Source organism: Diceros bicornis, chromosome 1, assembly GCF_020826845.1.
Source record: "Diceros bicornis minor isolate mBicDic1 chromosome 1, mDicBic1.mat.cur, whole genome shotgun sequence".
Taxonomy (NCBI): domain Eukaryota; kingdom Metazoa; phylum Chordata; class Mammalia; order Perissodactyla; family Rhinocerotidae; genus Diceros; species Diceros bicornis.
Window position 1 is genome coordinate 43589995 of NC_080740.1, and position 13450 is coordinate 43603444.

Genomic DNA, 13450 nt, shown 5'->3' on the forward strand with positions numbered 1-13450 from the left:
CCCCTAGGGCCTCCCATCGACTGCATCCAGCCCATCCAGCCAGTGAAAACGGGAAAAGACTGAAGGAAGCACAAGTTCTTCTTAAAAAGTCGTGGCCCAGACATAGCACAGCTTGTCCCCTAATTTGACTGTCTAGAACTCAAGCTCATGGCCACACCCAACTCCAAAAGAGTCTAGGATTGGGGTCTAGTTGGGAAGAAAAGAGCATGAATTTTGATAAACAGCATTTTCTGCTACAGATAAGATTTTTAGTTACATAAATTCTGTGCCAGGATGGACAGTAGAGTGGAAGTAAGACTAAGAAGGGAAATAGGCTATGAAATGACCCACCTTCCATTTGCAGCCTTCTGTGCCCTGCATTGCTCCCAACAGAATCCCTGGTTCCTTACAAAGCTGACAAAGTGTGAACGAGGGGCAGGGAGTTACTCCTCTGTGGCAAATCCTTTATATCTAATACTCTACTAATAGTAAAAGGGATCAGTTTAAGCCATACTAGTCTTGTGATAGCATTAGAAAAAATTCTTTGGCCAAAACATGGGTAGATCCATTCCTTGTAACTTTTATGGTACCCTAGAATCACAGGCTTCCTAGAATTTTTCATTTGAAAATTTTTATACACCTTGGCAATGATTTGCAATGAGCACAATTTTCAACCACAGAGAGTTTTAGGAACTCTAGACATTGAGACTTTTGGGCCCAAAACCAACTTAAGTTGTGCCCCTACTTTTCCCATCATTCTGGAAGGTGATCCCTGACTTAGCCACAAACTACTTTGAAAGTGGAGGAACCATTGGGAGAGAAGAAAGTAAGGCTTGGCTGCAGGGCTTGGTGTTTAACTGAAAGGCAATACCTCAGGAAATTGTGAAGCCACCCGTCGTTAAGTAGATGGTGTGAAAATACAGAATATTATCTAAAAATACAAGACTCTGGCAGAAAAAGTTACTTTTCAGCTACCATTTGTGTCTCCAGTTGTCTGTCTGCCTGTTTTTCTCTTTTTCAAATGAGGGAGAAATTGGATTCCTGGATTTAATCTTTCCTTAGCTGGGTAATAACAGATTCATCATTTTGATCAAATTATATTTTTAATGTAAGGGACAAGGGTATTTTCAAGAGAATTAATAAAATGATGTACCATGGGCTTTAAGCAGAACAAGAAGGGAAGTGAAGCCTGACAGGGTTTTAGGATAGAACATGGCAGGAGGTGAGGGCATGTCAATGGGCTGGATGTTTTTGTTGGAGTCACTGAGGTACCAGTGTTAACCCTTCCCCTTCAGGAGGAACCAGACCTAGAAACAGACCTCAAATATCAGAATCATTTCTGATAAAGCTAGGTTGGGAAACACAGCTTGGATCTACAGCCACAGTGAGGTTGCTTAAAACTATGCACTACCTTATTATGACTCACTTGCCCATCCACTTATAAGGTGGCTGATCTGAGATGGAGTTCCCAAGAGCACCCTGGAAGGGTTTGAAGGGAGGGGAAGAGAAGGATGTGGGTATATGAAGAGGGGCAGACATGTGAGAGGTTGAGAGTTTGGGAAATGACCGATGACCTGAGAGGCCTGCGATCAACTGTGGAAACAGAGATCAGAGGTAGAATGGATTTGGTCCTGATTTTGACAAAAATTAGGGCTTTACACATGAGTCTGAGAGGATCAAGCCGAGGGCAGGTGGGAGGCACATTAGCCCTGGCTGGTTTTGAGTGCCACATTGAGGCGAGTAAGTAACAGTCAACAGCAGGGAGCAATTAACCAGGAGCATGTGATTTTCACTAGGGTCCGTGGGATTGGCAGTAGCTCCCAGGCTGAGCTGGGTTGCCCTTCTTCACAGTTAGCAGTGTTAAGGAAAAGTTATTCATGATGCTTGTTAAAGAACAGTAAGGCAGACTTTATTCAGAGGGACTATCGCGATAGGTGTAGGGACCACGGCAATGGGGTCTTGCAGTAGGGCAGGGAGATTGGGCTCAACTTGTAATACAAGGAAAAGTGGGATTTTATAGTCAAGGAGCAGGATGGGGGTCAGTGGATGGAAAATTACTAAGAGGAAACATCAGGGGCAAGGAAGAATTCTAGCTAAATTGACCTAATAGGATTCTTGCTAAAGCTAGGCCAGGGTGACCAGACATCACTTGGGGATGTGAGGCCAGAAAGAACCCGATTAGATACCAGGCTGATCAGATATCGAAGGGGTGAGATTCTGCCTAAACTGACTTAGCACGATTCTTGCTAAAATTGGACAGTGAGGAGACTAACATAGAAGTCCAAAAGTCGAGGCCTAGTTGAAAAAGAGTTCAGAGGATCCTGATTAGAGTTTGGTCAAGGAGACATATCTTAAACAGTCTCAGAATGAGGGGGCCCTGGAAATGCAAAACCCCCCACCTCCTCTGGCTGAGGAGACTGTCTGCAGCTATCTCTTGGTGAGAATTTGCCTCCAAATTCATTGTTCAAATATTTGGGGCTGTCAATATATATAAACACTCTTAGGTTGAACCATATAAAACTGCCAGTTTTGAAGTTAAAAATCTGTCAAAATCAGCAATTTCGTATGATTCAACTTTAATACTGAAGTGAAGAATAGGTTCCCTGGGCACTTTGCATTTCCAGTGTCATACTGTAAAGACTTCAGAGTTGGGGAACCCCCAGGGTGCTCCTAAAAGCCTTAGGGTTTGGACTGTCCTCAGAGGACGCAGAATAATCCTGGTGTAATGGTCACTGAAATCTTCAATAATTCTATGTTACTACAGATGATAGAACACTTTCCTGGTGTGATTAATTCAGAGACCTCATCAGATTTTTAAACTCTGAAATAGGAACCCAAACTCCACCTGCCTCACTCTTAATAAATGACCTCGCCACCTACATCTCAGAGAACAGAGGCTATCAGGTAAGAATTTCTTCAGACTCCCATCCAGACACGTGTTTTTCTACAGCTGAGTTCAGATAGATTATCTGGATGTCTTTCTGTATATTGTTAAAGAATCAACTAGGAAACATTCATTCTGGTTATATTATATTCAGCCACAATACAAATGCATGGCAATTCACAGGTATATAATTGCTAGGTTCTTGTACCAGAGACTGACATCACCAACCCATCCTCCATACTGCCACCAGAGTGATCTTACGAAAATACAAATCTACACGTGTCATTTTTGTGATTTTGACTGGTTCAGGAATCCCGCTGCTGCAGGATCCCACTGCTCCCTACTTCTCTGGTGTTCCCTCACGTGCAGCCTCTCCCTTGCCATGCTCAATTACTTTGCTTCCTGGAATGCCTCGTGCATTTCATGCTTCTGTGTTTTCCACATGCTGATTCTTCAGCCTGTAAGTTTTCTTCCTGTCAATACCCGACTTGATTTAAGTTTTCTCTCCTCTAAGAAATGTTTGAGTAAGATACCCTTGCTCAATGTCCCATGTCCTCTTACACATTCCTCTCTCCTTGTTTTCATCCCACTGGAGATTTAGTCTTCATTCACTAACCTGTCTCACTCACAGGGCATTATATTAGGTGGACACAGAGCATTTTGAGTAGGAACTACATGAAATAACATGTGCTCAAAATATGAATTAAGAGTGAATAATTGTCAGGCTGGCCCGGTGACGAAGCAGTTAAGTTCCTGCAATCTGCTTCGACAGCCCGGGGTTCGCAGGTTCAGATCCCCAGCGAGGACTGACACACGGCTTGGCAAGCCAAGCTGTGGCGGCATCCCATACAAAAGTGGAGGAAGATGGGCACAGATGTTAGCTCAGGGCCAATCTTCCTCAGCAAAAAGAGGAAGATTGGCAACGGATGTTAGCTCAGGGATAATCTTCCTCACAGGCAAAAAGAATGAATAATTGTCTACAAACGTACAACTTAGCTCCCTAGATCCTAAAAATTTAAGAATATATCTAATTTTTGCATAGTTATATTTTATAGCACTGAGAAAGTTCACAATTTAAATTAATCTTTTACTAATTATGTTTGTGCCTTCAAGCAATCCTTTTAAATAGCCTTGATAATAGCTAACAATTACTGAGTACCTATTCTGAGCCAGGCACCACGCTAAGTTTTATATATACTTAGCTTAGTCCTTGAAACTACTCTTAGAATTCTCATTCTAAAGACGAGAAAACAGAGTAGAGGTTTCCTTCGATTTAGATGGATAAATAAATATTTTAAATGTCCTGTTTCTTTTAAATAGTTTTCACCTGAGTTCCAGCTAAAGAACTAAAATGTAATATCTGAAACACATCACATCTTTGGATAAAAATATAAATATCTTGATCTTCTAGTAATTCAACTTCTGTCTACTTCTTTTTCTTGCCCCAACTACTATTTCTATTTGCTTCAATAAGCGTCTGGTGACGTTTCTCCTAATTCTCCAGTCCATCTTTAGATCTTTCTTTTCCTTCCATTTTATTAAGAGTCTCAGAGCTTGTGATCGCTGAATAGCAATTGGATGTATGGTTTCATACGGATCACTCAAAAGGTATATCCCTGCCCGGTGGATTTTCGATTGAAATAAAATAAGATGACATGAAAGCTCACAGAAGATAAATGGCCTGAGCTGATGGGCAGCATTCGGAACTGGGTTTTGTTTTCTTCGAGAACTGCAGTGTCATTTTTCTTCGTCTTATCCTGTCTCTGCTGATTCTGTCTAGGCGATGTCTTTTAATGTGAAAAATTGAGTAATAGCTTCATAAGAAGAAGTCCTGAGAAAATGCCTCCTGGATCTCAACTTATCCTCAATTCACATAACCTGCTCCCACAGAGTAATGGGCTTTTTTTTGTTGTTCAATTAGGCCTCAATTATGACCCAGGAAATCAGTCTCTGGACTAAATGGGAGTAAGTAGCAGGTAAGAAACAAACAAGACACATCATGCTTTTGCCTTTGACTTCTTTGTATCAGCGGTGTCTTCTTTAAAAAGTTCTTGTGAGGTAAGTTCCAAGTTTTCAGAGTGTTCACTTAAGCTATAAATCAGAAGCTTCCAGTATCTTTTTGTGAGAACTTGAAACTGGACACAGGTGAGGTTATAGCATGCACATACACACACATGCCAACCAAGGGCTAAAGGAAACTAAAAGAGGCAATACCAATTCTTAAAACCCAATAAAATCCAAGTGTTACAATAATTATTTTGCAGGCCTTAAATGGTCATGTGCATAAAGTAAAATTACAAGATAAACACTACAACACCAAGCTCCTCTTCACTCTCTCGCCCCCACCCTTCTTTCCCAGCTCAGTGACCAAGGCATCAGCTCCAGCCGTCTCCTCTCAGGTGGGGCTTAGCTGGCGCAATCTGGGTGAGGATCGGAATTACGTGTGGAGCTATAGACATGTGAATATTCCCTGCTACAAATTCTGATTCCTGGTCTAGGAGAGTCTATGTTTTTGAAAAGCTCCACATATGGTGCATCCTATTGGCAAAAACACAGAAAGAACCTGCAGCAAGTTCTCTCTTCTACCAACTCCTACTCTCAACATCAAAAAAAAGATTCTAGGCGTCAGCCTGGTGGTGTAGTGGTTGAGTTCATGTGCTCCTCTTCAGCGGCCCAGGGTTCATGGGTTCAGATTCCGAGCACGGACCTACATGCCGCTCATCAAGCCATGTTGCAGTGGCATCCCCCATACAAAACAGAGGAAGATGAGCAAGGATGTTAGCTCAGGGTGAATCTTCCTCAGCAAAAAGAGGAAGATAGGCAACAGATGTTAGCTCAAGGCCAATCTTCCTCACCAAAAAAAAAATATTGCAGGACCCTGAGCAAGTCTAGAATTGGCAGGAGTCTGTTCTACTGAGGATTCTTAGCAATCCTTCTCTGACTTTCTGATAAATAAATAAATCGGTTTCCCCAACCTGCAGCATCTTTCTTCTTGCTCCTCAAAGGAGCATTGGCATCAGCTGCATTGAAGGTAACCTGTTAGAAATATAGAATCTCAGGCCCCACCCACTACTGACTCAGAATCTGCATTTTAACAAGATCCCCCATGGTACTGGCATGCACATTAAAGTTTGGAAAGCTCTGCTCTCTCCAGTTTTCATAGCCTCCAAGTTGATTTTTTTTTGTTTGCTTGTTTGTTTGTTTTTTTTTTGTGAAGAGATCAGCCCTGTGCTAACATCTGCCAATCCTCCTCTTTTTGCTGAGGAAGACTGGCCCTGGGCTAACATCCGTGCCCATCTTCCTCCACTTTATATGGGACGCCGCCACAGCATAGTTTGCCAAGCAGTGCGTCGGTGCGCGCCCGGGATCCAAACCGGCGAACCCCTGGGCCGCTGCAGCGGAGCCCGTGAACTTAACGGCTTGCGCCACCGGGCCAGGCCCCTCCAAGTTGATTTTTATAAGTCAATACTGGCCATATTCTGGGCTAGCATCTTTGTCTGAAAATCTGTACAGTTCTGAATCTCTCCGGGATCAGGTCCTGCCCAATTCTTTCACCAAGAAAGGATCGAAGTTAGACCTTAAAGCTGTGTTCTTGCTTTGGGCCCTGCTGCCTGCCTGCAAAAATCCCTAATGCCAACATGGACCACCTCCAACTGACTCCAACAGGATCATTTATAGCTGGGTCTCACTGGCCCTGCAGCAGGAATGCTATTAAATGTGCGTAGCATTTCTGAGGACAGCCATTTGTTTAAAATTCCATCTGTTAGCTGCTCTCTCTTTTATGAAATGGAAGATGTGATTGCAAGTCATGCAAGAAAGCCATGAAAGTTAGTAACAGCTTTGTCACTGTGCTTTGCAGCTATTAGTCCAATGTGAACCAATAGCCAGTCTATACTTATACATAGGATGTAGAGAACTGTAGCACCAAAAGTTATCAATGTTGACACTAAATCAAAATCCCAAGTGAATAACATATTTGATTAACTAACAGTTTCTGTAAGAATTTATTCAAATAGTACCATTTAATCTATGGAGAAGTGAAATATGTGTTCTTGAAATATTTGAAATACTGATAGAGGGTAAATATTAAAAAATTGAAATTTGAGGTGTTAAAAGTCATCCACTATGTCTCCATGATTGCAGAGTCACCTCAGTTCCAAGTTTAATTAAAAGGATTATCTGCCTGTCAATCAAATATTAACTGAGAACTTACTGTGTGCTTGTTGCTCTAGCTTTGGGGAATGATCATTTTTCGCTCAATATTTACTGAAAACCTCCTATGTGCCAGATGTTGTGTACTCAAGATACAAAGACGAGAGCCTGCCCAGTGGAGTAGTGGTTGAGTTCGCACACTCTGCTTTGGTGGCCCAGGGTTCACAGGTTCAGATCCTAGGTGCGAACATATGTATCACTCATCAAGCCATGCTGTGGTGGCATCCCATATACAAAATAGAGGAAGATTGGCATGGATGTTAGCTCAGGGACAATCTTCCTCAGGCAAAAAGAGGAAGATTGGCAACAGATGTTAGCTCAGGGCCAATCTTCGTCACCAAAAAAAAAAAAAAAAAGATACAAAGACGAGCAAGACATTGTCCCTGCCCTCAGAGTTTACGATCTACAAGAACAAGGCATGTAAATAAAAGGAACAGGATCAAGTTCTATGGAGCACTTAGGGGCTACAGGAATGCCCTCAAGGAGGAGGATCAAATCTGTCTTGGGGAGGCTACGATTTCATAAAGGCAATACTTAAAGGATTTTGCAGGCAGAAGGAGTAGAATAGCAAAGGAATGGAAGCATGTCACAGTATGTCACATTCACAGACCTATGGGAAGTTTAATGTGCTTAGAGTTTAGTTTTGTGAGGAGAGGCAGACAGATGGCGCTGGGGTGGTAGGCAGGGGCTAGACCACACAGGTTAATGTTTTGGGGCTTCTTTTCTGTGGGTGAATGAGAAGCCATTAAATATTTTTGAGCAGGGAAATGTATCAGTTTCTAGGTTAAGCCCATTACATAAATTAATTTCTTGATTTTCAAAACAACTCTATGGGACAAGTATTATCCTAGTTTTCAGGTTGAGGAAACAGGTTTAATGTTTCACAGCTAACAAGTGGCAGAGTATGGATTCAAACACAGATCTGTTTGACTCCACAGTCTGTGCTTTTATATAAAAAAAGAAAAGATGATTCCTGATATCAATAAATTAACAAGCTTACTGGAGATTAAGGACTACCATAGATAAAGCAAATGGAAAGTAACCAAGCTCCATGCTACATGATGTTGACTATAAGAGCAGGAGGAGTTGGAGGTGGTAGCTAGTGGTGGGAATTTTTACAGCTTTGAGCAGCCAGAGAGGTCTACATGGCAGGCATGGGACTGAAGTTGGGAAGCAAGGACAGCTTGAGAAAACTAAATCTCAAGACAGCTGAATCCCTCCAGCTGACCATGCTGCCCCACCCAGCAAAATCTGTGCATTTGCCCCCGCCTGCCCTCACTGTCACACTCTCTTATCTCACACATCTCCCCCTCTCTTGGCCAAAGCATGGGGAGGGAAGCTCAGCTTCCTCTCTTTCCAAATTTTCTCTTTCTCCCACAGTTTCTCTAACTTGAGAGAGAGGGATGGAAAGAGAGAAACTTTTCCTTGTCTTCTCTTATGGATACTGCCATAGGATCCTGGGAGGTAGGAATCTTCTCTACACCACCAGAGAACTCTGTGAGCTGGGTCCTCCTGGCGTTTGATATGTAAAGGAGAAAACAAAAGAACCTGTAATATAGCACCCCAACCTGGTTTATATGTTTATTCTTCCTGCTGTAAAATTCTATGGTACATGTCAAGAGCTGAAGAATATGTTGTCTCAACTGGTTTTCTTTCTGTAACCAAATCTTAATTTTCCTCTAGGCAGATGCATTCCTCAGGTAGATTAGGGCAAAGTTAAAGTGCTCATAGAGGCAACAGAGAAAGCATACTACTAATAAAATATTGCTGCCAGTACATATCACGTGCAGTGTCTTTAAGAACTATTTCAGGATCGTGGAAAAATGAGACTCCAGAATGACGTAAACTTACTTACAAATGTGATTTTTACCCGAATTCCAGTTACCTCTTTCCTGAAATAGAGCTACAAATTTAGGAGTGTTTGCAAATGTCGTGTCTTCTCCTTTAAATGAAAACATCTCACAGTCACCATATACTCAGGCACACTTTCCTAATAGAATACATGCTAATTCCCATTCACCTCAACTCAAATTTTATATATAGCCTTACACTGAAAATAAACCCATATTCTTATAAGGATATATATACACTATTAAATCTCCATCTAAGTCTATGTCCAAATGTATCAAAAATTTTTTTTTAATTTATCTTGCTCATTTTCTTTATTTGATATTAAGATAAATTTATCATGAACAATTCTAACGCGGTTAGTATGTTTTAGCCTTAAATTATAGCTTTTTTTGGTCTCATCGATAGATTTGAATGATTTTCACTCATGAGCTGTTAATTAAAATTTCTGGCCCATTTATTTGTAAGACTTTCTACTTCAATAGTTCCTTTGCCAAATCCGTACCTGTTTAATTTATTTAGGAACAAGAGCCTATACTTCATTTCCTGTTCTGCTGCCAAAGTTAACCGCCTGTAGTTTTTAAAAATGTGAGTCTTTACATAGTGACAACACAAAGGCATAACATAAAAATGAGAGAAGGGTTCTGCTTCTCCTAGGCCGTTATTAAAACTGTTGGCACCAAAGATAGTCCAGACTCGGGTTTTATGTTGGCCCACGGGGATTTTTGAATGTGCATGTGTGCAAGGTGATAAGTGCAAAAAAGTATGAAGTTGGAAAGTGCACATTGAAATTAGGAAAAAGGAAAAAAATATGCACCCAACAAAATGTGCTGTTGTTAGGAAACACCCATAACTTTCGCCCACACTGCCGGCCGCGGCAGGGCCTCCCAGTCTAGGTAAATGGCGCCCAGCACCGTGAAGCATTAGGTTTTTAGAAGTGAAGTTAAACTGATAAATTAGACCTCATTTATTGAACAGCAGTTAGAGCCTAGGGAGTCGTTTGACACCTTTGAAGACCCTGCTAACTTAATTGGTGATAGTTTGGGGGCTGAAGGAAACATTTAAGCCAGGAGCAGCAGGACACCGTGCCGCATGAAAATGGAGAAGACAAGCATTCTCTCTGACAAGGGGAGTCATATATAGATTTTTGTGTCCATTGTTTTCGCTTATTTGTGTGTGTGCTTTACTCAGTCAATCAAATATAATTGACACCACTGGGTTCTGTTGTTTTGTAGATGACAGGAGCTAATGCAAGGGGAAAAAGCTGCAAGTAAACTTCCCCCTGAAAGGCTGTGAAAAGGTTTTTCCACTAGGCCCATGACATGTTTTGCTCAATTGTATTAATTGATGTAGTGACAAGGCACTTGGAAAGATGATGGATACTGATCACTACAGCCTTTTTAAGGTTGGGTTATATCTTGCTATTAGCATAAGCCCTTGTTAGTGCAAGGAGCGAACAGCAGCCAGATAGAACAAAAGGAGAAGAAATAAGACAGCAGCTTACCTGCAGTATGCACCTGACAGAGGAGGAGCATTGGGTTGGCTGCGTGAGGGTGCCAAGGCCACACTGGAGATGGGCGTTTAGTCAAAGACAAGCTCCCAACTTTGAACTTAACATCTACGCCCCTAGACCTGTGGTCTTTGAGGAAGTTCTGCCCCAATTTTTTAATCATTTGCTCAGAGCAGCAAATGATTCTAAGAGTTTTCTTAAAGTTCTAAGTGCTTAAGTGCCACGACAGAAGACTGAGGGAGCCCTACCGGCATTTGGGCACCCTGAGACTAGTAATGCCAAATTATTCAGGCTAGGGAAGCTACAGTTTTAGGATGCTCATTTCTCACAGTCAGTGACAGTGGCAATGATGCGTTAGAGTAAGCCACATGGCTTAGCAAGACAGTGCCAGGGCTGAAATGACTTTGACTACTCGTGGATAGAGTTATTCAAAGAAGACCTTGAACACTTAAAAGGAGAGGATGCAGAGGAAGGAGTCCTTTTTCTGTCTGCAGCAGTCTCCCTGAAGCTTGCAAGGATATAAGCTGTGGTTCATTTGAGCTACCTGGAGTTGTGCGATATCATCTTGAGTCCTCCTACATCATCTCTGGGGTGTAAATCACCTTGAGTTATCTGAACTTATCCTAAATTCACAGTGCAAGTTGTGTTTTCAATCACCCTAGGAAAACTCCTTTAATTAAAACACTTAATTTCATTAATTTATGGAGTTCATTCATCAAGTGCTTTCCATCATTTCTATTGTTTGGCGCTTAAATTTTGAATTGTGTCACTCAATATTATGAAATTTAGAGGAAGGGCTGGGATAGGGATTAAATGAAAACGTTCATTATCCAAATCCTCCAGGGAAAAATCAGTAGCTAAATGCACAATTCAACGAAGAGGGAAGCCCAAACTTCACTTTTGTTGCACAAATATTTCACAAAAACATTTTATAAACATCATCACAGAGGAATTTCCACAATATATCCTGAGCAAAAAGTGAAACTCAGTTTTCCAGAACAAATCCAGCTACTCTTACTATTTTTCAGGCATCAGTAGATAGTCATGGCAAGTATACAGGAGAAATCTCTAGAAGGTCTAGTCACAGTGGACACCTCATGCTCTTTCTCAGAGAAAATCCTTGATTCATTCATTCATTCATATATCCATTCATTCAGTCAGTCAACACATATTTATTGGGCACCTATGTGCCAGGCACTGGGGATGTAACAACGAGAAATAAAAAATGGCATCTCTGCCCTCCTGGATCATTCAGTCTAGAATGAGAGACAGGCACTAGTCAGACGATAAGACCAAATAAATTTAAAACAAATTTAAAATGTGGTACGTGCTCTGAATGAGAGATAAATGGTACTATGAGAGCTTATAATTGAGAGTTCAGGGAAACTTCACTAAGGAAATAATGACTGAGCTGAGATCTGAAAAACTGAGTTACTTACACATGAAGGGAAAGGAGGGCAGGCAGGAAAAGGACAACATTTCAGTCATCTGCACATGGAAAGAGGGACTGGTGGATTCTAGGAACAGCGAGTGTGGTAGGAGGCGAGCTACAGTGGGCAGACAGGGGACAGACCAAGTGAGGCAAAGAGCTTTAAAATCCAGACACCGTGGAGGTATATTGTCCTCCACCAAACTCACCTCCTTATTAATCTTTTGCTATTTTTGGTTTTGAGATCTCTGACTAGTGATAATAGGTTATCAAAATAATGGCAAAAGTCTGAAGGCTGCCTTTTGCACAGACCCCAAAACACCTGCTGTAGCAAGAGGCAGAGCAAGAAAAAAGGGTGAAAGGAGTGGTGCAGGCTGTCTGTGGCTAGGAGAATCTGAGACAGCAATGTATCGGCCCTCCTTGTTCCATCTGGAGTGAAATGAATCTTTATTATTGGACAGCAGTGACTCCGCATTAACTTCAATTTGGAAAAAGATTCAGATTATTTGACAAGGAAGAAATTTTCTGGAGTGGTGGGATTATACTGCAGCAACATGGAGCCATCTGGAACTGTGTTCTTAATACCATTAGAGAACAAAACACTTGTTGTTTTTAAAAAATAATGTAAGGAGTTAGACTTTTTCTGGAACCCTTGCTCCCAAGACACTATTAGAGAGGATCTATTGGCTGAGGAACAAGCTTTGGCCATCACTGATTGCTGGCACCTTGGCTGTGGCAACAGCAGGAACAGAAAAGCAGAGCAAATGCAGCGGACAGTCCCAGTACCTTGGAGAGAAGCAGCACCAGCAGCCCTTTGCCCTCTTTCATCTCTGAATTCCTACAGAAAAGCAAAACATAAATGCATGCAAGTCATCTATAACTTACAATCAGGTCCTGAAAAAAACTGAACATGAATGTAATCCTCATGGTGGAGATGCTTCTAGCACAAAGAACCATGTCTACCTTGGGGAGATAGCATGCCGCACTGGGCCTAGGCTCTTACACAGCCTCCAAACAGAAAGCACAGAAGATAAGTCTGCTTGAGAAGACATTTCGGAAGAAGCCTGAATTATCGGAAAACACTATCAGCAGAGATTAAATCTCCAGTACACCTTTGGCAAAAAACCACATGGTTTTATATATGATTGGTCAAGGTTCAGTTGTTCCCCTACATACACAAACACACCCTACCTTACTTGCCACTAGGGTATTCTCCTGAAGCCACCCATTCCAGGGAAGCCTATCTTGTCAGTGTCCACTACCCACGCTATGCTCTCATTCCCATCTCCATGCATCTACGTGTGTTTCCTCTGCCTGGAATGGCTTACGCTCACATGTCCTTCTGCCTAGTTAGATCCTGCATGGCCATTGTGATCCATCCCAGATCCTTTTCCCCTTGGTATATCCTTTTACTTTGCCAGCACACTCAAATTACTTTCTTCCTTCTGGTGAGAATTACTATTTAATGTATTCATTTGACCTACCCACCAAGACTGTAAGTGTAACAGAGAGTACATATGAATAGATATTAGTTATCTATTGCTGTGTAACAAACCACCCCAATTTTAGTGGCTTAAACAATAACCAT